The sequence below is a fragment of the Camelina sativa genome, chromosome 2 (genome assembly GCF_030686135.1).
Source record: "Camelina sativa cultivar CO46 ecotype springtype chromosome 2, ASM3068613v1".
In the NCBI taxonomy this organism is placed as follows: domain Eukaryota; kingdom Viridiplantae; phylum Streptophyta; class Magnoliopsida; order Brassicales; family Brassicaceae; genus Camelina; species Camelina sativa.
The window spans coordinates 24,256,482-24,267,553 of NC_141881.1; the positions used below are offsets into that span (position 1 = coordinate 24,256,482).

Sequence of the window (11,072 nt, forward strand, 5' to 3'; positions counted from 1 at the left end):
GCTTCCCGAGACTAGAGACCTACCGCAGCATTAGATCGTCACCTTTTTATTGCTTGTAGTTCCTTCTTTTTGTTTTTATGCTCCATCTTTCTTAGGCGATATGCCGATGTTGAACACTCTTTGTATGTGGCGAGATGGTAGAAATGAAATGGAATAACAAGTTTTTTTAGGATAAAAGGAATCTTATTAATTTTTCTAGCTGTGCCCTCGGAATCTCGTGAAAGAAACCGAGGGCTGCCTACATACCCGAGATCCGGGATCAAGCCAGTCGTAGTTCGTAGTGTACATACTCTCACGACTGAATTTTTAAGCAAATGGTCTAATAATAGTAACGTTTGAGGTGAGCCGCATTCCAAGAGTTTTTGATCTGCTTGCCCTCCATGGTCAGGAGCTCGTACACTCCTGGGCGAATTACTTTGGAGATGAGATACGGCCCTTCCCAGCGAGCGCCGAGCTTGCCAGCGTTGATCTCCTTTGTATTCTCGTACACCTCACGTAATACCAGGTCGCCCTCGTTAAACCTGCGCTGGCGAACAGCTTTGTTATAGTATTTGGATGCGGCATTTTGGTAATTCTGGATACGGACGAGAGCTTGATCGCGCAGCTCCTCGGCGAAGTCAATGTTATCTAGCATCATGCTGTCGTTGAGCTCAGAATCGTTGACTAGCATAGCGCGGCGCAATGTAGGCACTCCAGCCTCGGCTGGAGCCAGAGCTTCGATGCCATATGCTAACGCAAATGGGGATAGCCCCGTGGCTCTGCGAGGGGTAGTCCAGTAGGACCAAAGCACGCCGTCGAGTTGATCTGCCCACGCTCCTTTTTGAGTCCGAGACGCTTTTCAGCCCGTATATGATGGTTTTGTTGGTCGCCTCGGCTTGGCCGTTTCCCTGAGGATATCATTGAGGGGTCGAGGTGCTCAAGCGTATTCCCCATTTTCCTAAGAAGCGTCTGGTTATCATTGAGGTGAACTATGTCCCGTTGTCGGTGACGATTTCGTAAGGGAGCCCATGGCGACAGATAATGTTTTTCCAGATGAAGTTGGTGACGTCCAGCGATTGTATCTTGTTGAATGACTCTGCTTCCACCCATTTGGTGAAATAATCGGTCAGGACCAAGAGGAACTTCTTTGACCTCGATGGGGGTAATGGGCCGACGAGATCCATCGCCCAACGCATAAAGGGGTACGGCGCAGTAACGGTGTTTAGCAGCTCGGGAGGTACATGTTTCATCTGTCTGTGGTGTTGGCAAGGCTCGCATTTCACCGAAAATGCCTCGCAATCGGCAACCATGGTTGGCCAGTAATGACCATCCTTCTTGATTTTCAGTGCGAGTGCGCGCCCTCCGGAGTGGTTTCCGCCATCACCTTCGTGGACCTCCATCATTATTCGTTCTGCTTCCTCCCGATCGACGCAGGTGAGAAGGACTCCGGATGAACTGCGTCGGAAGAGGCTGCCTCCCATCATGGCGTAGTGTGCGCAACCAGCCTTCAGACGGCGAGCTTGCCAGCGATCCTCTGGGACCTTGCCATCCTCGATGTATTTCTTTATTTCGAGCTGCCAATCGTCTGGTGGTTGTATCACTTCCACGGGCTCCTGGACGGGTAGATCAACTTCCATTGGGTCCGCGGCGTTGCTGATGGCGTATGCCATTTCGGAGTGGTCGATGCTAGGAGCTTCGATACGTTCGATCGGGATCGTCCATCGTAGACTCGGGTCGGAACAATTTGCAAGGGCGGCGAGAGCGTCTGCTGACGCATTTTCGCTCCTCGGGACTTTGATTAACTCGAACATGGCGAAGTGTGCGGAGAGAGTCCGGAGTAACTGGTGATATACCTCCATGCGCCCGTTCTTAGCACCGTACTCCCCACTAAACTGGCTAACCACTAGCTGGGAGTCGGAAAACACTTGGATGCTAGTTACTCCCAGACCTTGAGCTAGTCGCAGTCCAGCGAGGACGGCTTCGTACTCAGACTCGTTGTTCGATGCCTTGAAGCCGAGTTTTATAGCTTGCTCGAGGACTTCGCCCGTTGGAGATCGGAGTATAATCCCGATGCCAGATCCTTGGTTGGAAGAGGAGCCGTCCGTAAACAAAGTCCAGGGTTCTTCCTTTGGTACGGTCTCTTCGAGGTCAGGGGATAGCTCGGTGATAAAATCCGCTAGGACTTGTGACTTCAAGCTCGGGCGAGAACGATATTCGATATCATACTCGCTTAGCTCGATTGCCCACTTCGCGATTCGCCCGGACTGAAGGGGGCTGTGAAGGACCGTTCGGAGCGGTTGGTCGGTTAACACGACAATGGAGTGTGATTGGAAGTAAGGTCGTAGCTTTCGAGCGGCGACGATCAAGGCGAGAGCGAGTTTCTCCAAGGTTGGATAGCGTGTCTCCGCGTCGTTAAGAGCCTTGCTTGTGTAAAATATTGGTCGTTGATCACCGCGGTCATCTCGGACTAGCACTCCACTCACCGCCGAGCTGGAGACGGAGATGTAGAGGTATAGTGTTTCTCCCTCCTCAGGCTTCACGAGCACCGGCTGATTGGTCAGGTACTGCTTGAGCTGTCCGAAGGCAGCTTCGCAGGCGTCGTCCCAATGAAAGTCTTTATTGCCCCGAAGGAGTTGATAAAATGGGAGACACTTGTCCATCGATCGGGCGATGAAACGGTTTAGCGCGGCAACTCGACCTGTTAAGTGCTGTACCTCTCGTTTGTTGGTTGGTGATGGGAGTCCCAGCACCGCTTCGATCTGTTTTGGGTTCGCCTCGATTCCGCGTTCTGTCACGATATATCCCAAGAATTCCCCCGTGGTAACCCCGAAAGTGCACTTGGTGGGATTTAACTTCATCTGGAATCGGTCTAGGATGTCGAAGCATTCGGCGAGGTGCTGGACGTGTTGGTCTGCTATAAGGGATTTGACCAGCATGTCGTCAATGTAGACTTCCATCGTTTTCCGTAACAGGTCGGCGAACATCGTGTTGACCAGGCGTTGGTAGGTCGCCCCTGCGTTTTTCAGACCGAATGGCATCACCTTGTAGCAGTAGGTTCCTCTATCCGTGATGAACGCGGTTTTCTCGCGATCGGCTGGGTTCATTGCGATCTGGTTATATCCGGAGAACGCGTCCATGAACGAGAGGAGTTGGTTGCCTGCCGTGGCCTCCACGAGTCGGTCGATATGAGGTAACGGGAAGCAGTCCTTGGGACATGCCTTATTGATGTCGGTGAAGTCAATGCAGACTCGCCATTTGCCGTTCTTTTTCTTGACCACCACCGGAAATCTGACTAGTTTGAAGGAGCTTGAGGAGAGGTTGATGAAAGCCATGGAAAATGGATTCACAGAAGTTAATCAGAAGATAGATAAGAAGATAGATGAATTTGATAGGAGGCTCAAAAATATTGAAAGCTTGGGAATGAATTTCCAGTATAGAGAGAATCTTGGGAATTCATTTTCTGCATGGAAAGATGTTGAGGCTGGGAGGACAGAAGGAACTAGTGCTGATGATACAAGAACAGGAACAGAAAAAGAAAGAGAAGTTGAAATTCAGATGGGAGAAAGAACAGGAACGAGACCAGAAAAACAAGGAGAATTTGTGAGTGATATGCAAGAAGGATTTGAGGTTCAGATGAGAGAAAGAATAGAAAAAGAAGGAGAAGGTGAAAACTAAGGAGAAGGAGGAAAAGAAGAAGAAAGAGAAGGAGGAAAAGAAGGACAAGGTGAGCCAGCTGGTGATGGTAAAGGAGAAGAAGAAGGAATGGAAAAAAAAGGAGAAGAAGAAATAGAAAAAGAAGGAGTTGGGGAAGAAGGTGAAGGCGAACATGAAGCTCCGAGAGAGCCAACTGGTGATGGTGAAGGAGAACATGAAGCTCCCAGAGAGAAGAGGAAGCTCCGTCCGTCAAAGTTCATCACTACTCCTTTCACGGCTGCGAAAAAAACAAAGAAGTGATATTTGTTTGTGTAGTTTTGAAAACTTGTCTGGATATCCAACTTGTCTTTTGTGTATCCTTTATTATGCAACTGGTTTTAGGTACAACTGGTGTTTCTAGGGACAACTATGTTGTTGGGTTATTTTGTTTTGTGTTTGTAGATTATCCTGGGTTTATTATGCAACTGATTTTAGGTACAACTGGTGTTTCTAGGGACAACTATGTTGTTGGGTTATTTTGTTTTGTGTTTGTAGATTATCCTGGGTTTATTATGCAACTGATTTTAGGTACAACTGGTGTTTCTAGGGACAACTATGTTCTTGGTTTTTTTTGTTTTTTTACTATTATTCTGGTACAACTAAGTGAAGTTAAGCACAACTACGTATCTGTTACAACTGATATTTTGTCCTTTTGCGCTGTCAAAAGTCTACATTGTGACACCTGATGCCGTCAAAGAACATCACATGTATAAAAAATAATTGTTTGCACCGTCAAAAATTCATATAGTTGTCCAGTTGTACACAGTTGTACTTAAATTAACATAGTTGTTCTTTGTTCTAAAAACCACAAAAATTAGTTGTTCTACACTCTAGATCAATTTTTTCTAGTTGTAATTATGTTATTACATAATTATAATAGAATCCCTATGTCATCTTGTATATAAATGTTTGAAATCACCATTATTTCTTGATTCTCATAATTTGTGGTCATTATATACAAAGAAACTCTAAAATACTAAGGTTGTTTATTACATGTGAAGTGGATTTGGATTTCTATGGTTTAGATTTGTTTTTTACATGTGAAGTGAATTATGTTAAAATTTTGTGGTTGCTACATACAAAGTGACCTTAAAAGACCAAATTTTTATATCTTGGTTCTAAGTTTTCTAATTTAATTTTATATTTTGGTAATAAACTATAGTTGTACCGGTTGTACTTAGTTGTACCAAGACAAGACAACTCAATCAGAAACAGAACAAATACAAACACCAACGTTCCTAAAATCAATTTTGGTCACCATCTTTGTCAAACCACTCACTCATACCAGTCGGCTTCTTCGACTTCTTCTTACCTCATTTTCCTCTATGTTCTCCAACAGATGCGAACCTTTTTTCTTGTCTTCTTCCTTGTTTAACATCATAATCCGGAGGCAAGATTAACCGTTTCATCGTCTCCTCGGGAACAGTCCATTGACAACTATGGAGAACCGGATAAATCGTCCTTGAATACGCCAAAACCCAAACCTCAATCCAGTAATATTTTGAGCACAAGTCATGTAACTCTATCTCAGGATCTGCTTCCTTCTTTGCTTCTCTTGCAGCTGCTACTGCATGCACACATGGATATTTGACTATATCAAATTGTTTACAGCTGCAAGTTTTGCTTCTCAAATTAACCACATATTGTAGACCATCACTACCTATCACACTATATTCAAGTCGGTAACAGTTTAGCTCATTCACCACCAACAGTTTTGCTTCCTTACATGTTTTGTGAAGTTCTTTCTCCACAAAAGGAACCAGCTTCTGTGCAGTTGATATTTCTGCAGAAGCTTTTCTATGTTTAGCAAACCACTCAATCATTTTCTCGATAATAACATCTATCATTTGTAACAGTTAGTAGTTCCTTGCATTTTCTAAAACACCATTAATCGATTCAACTGCATTACTTGTGTCTAGGTTGTATTTTTCTCCAGGAAAATAACATCTAGCCCAGTGCTTTATCTCCATCTGCTCATCTAGATACAAACGTGCCGAAGGATATGTTGACGAAAAATCACCATAAAGCTGTAAGAACTCTGCCTCCGTATAAGCCTGAGCACATTGCCTGAACTTTTTGGCACATATTGCTCTGTTTACTCCAATAACTTTTCCTTTCACATTCTGAGACAAATGGTAGATACAATGCCCATGGTGAGACAATGGATAGAGCATTGCTACTACCCTGAGGAGACTGAAGTTTCTGTCAGAAACAAACACAATTTCATGTCCATCTGGTATAAGCGATTTGAGCTTTTCGAGAAACCAAAACCAACTTTCATTATTCTCGCCATCCACTACACCAAAAGCAAGCAGATAATGGTGATGATCGGGATCTTGAGCTGTAGCAACAAGTAGCACTCCACCATATGCAGTCTTAAGGTGGGTTCCATCCAAAATGATCACTTTTCTCATGACTCGGAAGCCTTCAATGGAAGCTCCTAGTGCGAAGAACAAATACTGAAACTTATTTTCCTCATCCACTTCCACATATGACACTGTATCAGGATTCATCTTTTCTAACATGAACATATACGAATACATAAGCCTAAAACCTTCCTCTGGGGTACCTCGAACATCATCTGCAGCTTCTTTTTTTCCTCTCCACGCGGTAGAGTATGACACCTTCACACCAAATTTTCTTTGAACCAAGTGAATGAGAACTTTTGGAGTTGGCGTGGCAATTTCACCCAGATAATCTGCAGCCAATAAAGAAGCAACCATATTTGGTGTACCTTTCCTTCTAATTCGCCCTGTACTTGTTCTTGACCGAGAGCATGTATGAATATTTCTATGAGTTCTTATAGAGAAAGGCTTAGACTTATCACTCCTTGCAGCTCTTACGTACCAATTGCAACCATTATGTGCTTCAGAACATTTTGCCACATATCTCAATGGCTCCGACTTCTTTCCAACAAACTCAAACCAATTCTTATGTCCAGCCTTTTCAATTAAACTTTGTATTGCTTTTTTGCTTCCAAATTCCTGACCTATCGTAAAATCAAGACCATCTTCCCATAAAAGAGGTCCAGACTGGTATCCTTCTACATATCTATCTTCATTCTCGACCACCACCAGATTTTGTTGTGATGGTTCTCTTACGTACAGATCTACGATACCACCACCACCACTACCATTCGTTCCACCAACTAGAGCAATCTCTTTATTCACTCCATCAATTAGAGCAATCTCTTTATTCACTCCATCAATTAGAGCAATCTCTTTATTCGCTCCACCACTATCATTTGCTCCACCACTATCATTCGCTCCACCACTATCATTTGCTCCACCACTATCAAACCCCTCATTTTCATCGATCCTCTGATTTTGTTCTTCATTATTGGTAACTTCGACATGCAAAACACTTCTATACCCTTCTTTAGACACATCCTTTAAATAACACACAACATCTTCATCATCTCGAATATAATTTGGTATTCCCTTATAGTTTGGGAATGAGAAGGGAAAGTAACTAACTCTCAGATTTTTCTTAGCCACAACTACTCTTATCTTGCTGCATATCTTCTCAACCAAATTAGCATATGATACATCACTAGATGATGTCTTCATAAGAATAGAATACACTTCCTTATCTTCTCTTGAAATCCATCGTACATCTTCTCTAATACTTGAATAGTATCCATCATAAAGAAAGCGTATGATTGCAGTCTTTGGCATTGTCACCTGAAAAAGAAAGAGAAAGAAAACAGTCAATTTTCATTTTTTAGTAGCAGTTCATAAACATAGTTGTACCCATTTGTCTCAGTTGTACCAAATTTCTGGATCCTTAATTTCCTACATAGTTGTACCCATTTGTCTCAGTTGCACCAATTTTTGTCCCAGATCTGAATTCCCTAAATTTGTTTACAAAATCCGGCATTCAATCTCAAATTCAATATTTCTCAATCATAATAACCAACGCAAGACCTTAATCCTCTAAGAAAACAAGTCTACTAACCTTAACAAGCATTAAGACCAAATAAATTTACAAATCTACAATTTTTTCACTCATTCAAATTGAAATTCCACAATAATTTCATTAAACAATGTTATATCTAAGGAAATTTAGACAATAAGAGAGATTAAAACTAGCTTCAAGTGTGTGTTAATGGTGGATGAAGAAGAAGAAGAAGAAGAAGAAGAAGAAGAAGAGAGTCTCCAAGCTCAACAAGAGGATGACCGTTGTTTTATTTGATTTTTTTGACAAATGAGAGAGGAGAGAGAATTTTAATTATTGGTTATTTTTTTCTTTCTTTTTTTCTTTTTTCTTTTGTGATTCAAATTTATTATATAATATAAGAAGGGAGAAGGGTAGAGATGGATTTTGAAAATATTGGAAAAGATAGGGGGTAGTAAGAATAAGTAGGGGTTTTTCAAATTAAAATTGAAGCAAAAGGGGCTATATAGATTTAAATCCTGTGGGTTTGGCCCCTTGAAGTTCACAAACTCTAGAACGCTTATAAATCTCTCTATTGGTTGGATCAACCTCTCCTACACTCAAGAGTCTCAGTTTTAATTATTGTTGGGGTGTTGATATCAACAACATAGCTGGGGATATGAAGGAATTTGTATATGAGCGCTATGACTTCTCTTTTTACATGGCTTGTTCTTTGATCTTCCTAATGTAGAGATCTTCAAGTATTCAGGCCAAATTATTTTCTTTGATGTTAAGAGAATGAATATGGTCATCAAAGAAGTTCATTTGGATTTTGAGGCAGAAGGTGACTACGATGAATCGAATCAAAGAACTAAGTTTGAAAGATCACATTATATAGAGAAATGATTGGGAGTCTGTTATATATATTTAACAGCAAGTAGACCTGACCTTTGCTTCAGTGTTGGAGTCTGTGCGAGGTATCAAGTGAAACCAAAACAGTGTCATTTAGAAGCCATGAAGAAAATCATTTAAGTATGTCAAAGGAACAATTGCTCTTGGTCTTTCGTTGTCAAAAGGTTCAAATTCAAAGTTAGTAGGATATATACTGTGATGAAGACTTTCATGAAAGTACGGATGACCGTAAGAGTATTAGTGGGGGTTGTTTCTTTCTAGGGAATAACTTAATTTTTTGGTTAAGTAAGAAACAAAATTCTACATCATTGTCTACATCTGAATCAGAATATAATGCTATGGGAAGTTGTTGTACACAATTGTTTTGGATGAAACAAATGTCTGCAGATTACGATATGAATTGAGGAGTTCTACAGGTCTACTGTGATAACATGTGACAACCCGTCCCGTGGACCCCACTAAGATCAATTGGTGACAGCTTTTCCTGTGGGAGGGTTGTTAAAGGGTGGGGACCAGGGTTCGAGGAACGCTTGGCGCACCAATAACCTACTGGTGGATTTGGATGTAGTTTCCTTTCCATAGTGAGGGGTTAGGATCGATACCCTGTAGGGTCAGCTTGGGGTCTATGGGGGCGGCTAGCGGGGGGCTAGTGGGGTCCACAGGACGGGTTGTCACACAATAAAAGTGCTTTGATCTTTCTAAAAATTATGTGCAACATTCCAGAACAAAGCATATTGATGTAAGACATCATTTTATTAGAGAACTTGTAGAAAACAAGCAAGTCCAGACTGATCACATGTCTACTGAATTGCATTTAGCTGACCTGTTCACAAAAGCATTGTATTCCAAAGATTTGTTGCCTTGAGAATTTTGATTGGAGTATGTGAAGTATGATTGTACCTTTGTGGTACAGAGACTGACTCCGGAGCTATAGAAGATTCAAGAAGAAGAGTCAGAAAAGTGTATATTTGTGTTGGATCAGAAGGATATGGGCTTGGGCTGTTTTTTGTTTAAATTTTTTTTTTAATAAAATATGTTATGTGGATTCGCGGTTAAGAAGAACAGCAAGAGGTTCGAGAAAATACTTAAAAAACAAAATGAACACGCTTGCTGTAGAGGAATTTTCTTGAGAGGAGAAGCTTTAATTCAAGACAATGGTGAGAGCAACTCGCAGAGGATTGATTTCAAGGAAGAAGCAGTAAAAAAATCGAGCAGATGGTGACAAAAACCGAGCGCAACTAATTGATGAAGAGTTTGTGAAGATCGAGCATGCACAAGATTTGGTTCCATACTCAGAAGACTCTTCTTCAGCATAAAAGGATCAAGACAAGGATGAAGAATCTTTTGGGACAGCATGTGATAAAGATCTGGATAAATCAGAGGAAGTGGAGATTGACGACTCAGAGAGTGAAATTGGGATTGCAGCTGATCAAGTTGGTAAATATAGGAATTGTTCACGGAAGGGGAAGGAACCAGCATTTAAATTTTCGGAAGAAGAAATTGAACCTACAGAAGTTTTGGTTCAAGAGAAAATAGAACGAATAGCTAGGAAGAAGAGAGTTCACAAGAGCCTTGGTCTTGCACCACCAAAGAAAGCTATAAAAACAGGGGATTCAAGCTCAACTCGCCCAAAATCAAAATCAAGGTTTGATTCAAAGGTTTTTGTAACATCCATGGCTCAGACAAGGTACAAATTTTTTGTTTCTAGAGGAATTATAGAGGAACACCTTGTGGATCTTAATGGTAAGTATGAATGGGGTTACCTAGATTTGATTAGAAGGATGGGTATACTAGCTAGTGTAGAATGTTTAGCTTGTTATGTGAAAGAAGTAATTGCTTAGTTTCTATGCCAATCTTCCTGCCAAATCTTCAGCTGATGGAGTAGAAATAATTACGCGGTCATTCTTATGATTTTTCTCTTGCTCTTATTAACAAGGCTTTTCATCAACCACCTTTGACTAAAGCAGAGAAACAAGCTGATGCAGCTGTTGAATTACTTAGTCTTAGTCCTGGGGAAAATACCTGGATCCAAAATCTGAACCCAAACCTGATCCGAAAAACTTGAACCGAACCTGCATCCAATAAAGGAGAATCCTCGAATGGGTCTAGGATTTTTGAACTTCGGATACCCAAACCCGATCGGGTATTATTCGAAATCCAATCCAAACCTGATTATCCGAGAACCCTTTTGTATAACTCTACTCCTACTAACTCTAACCCTAAAAGTGAATCATTTTTTTGCTTTCACCTATCACCACCGGTTCGTTTTCCAGTTTCGAGGTTCTATAAACCCTATTTATCTTGATTCAGTCACCATTTATCAAGCTGGATAACCTAAGCTCCTCTCCTCCGTCTACGACTTCCTGGAGATAATCACAGGTAATTTTTGTTGTATCTTGTTTCAGTATTTGTCTGCGACTTCTCCTCCGCTTCAATTTTTGTTGTATCTTGTTTAAATCACAGGTTCCTCACTTGTTTGTTTTGATTTGGTTCTATTTTAGTTTAGCTTTATATTTTATTTGAAGTTATATTTTTGAGTAAAGCGTGATTGATATTGTAATGACCCTCACTAAGAGTAAAAATCCAAATTAAAATTTTGGAGAAAAAGACCC

The 11,072-nt window shown here is 41.4% G+C and overlaps 1 pseudogene; it reads right to left on the bottom strand.

Moving 5' to 3' along the window:
- Window positions 1-4,916: 4,916 nt before the first annotated feature.
- Window positions 4,917-7,641, bottom strand: LOC147949150 (uncharacterized; annotated as a pseudogene).
- Window positions 7,642-11,072: the final 3,431 nt, after the last annotated feature.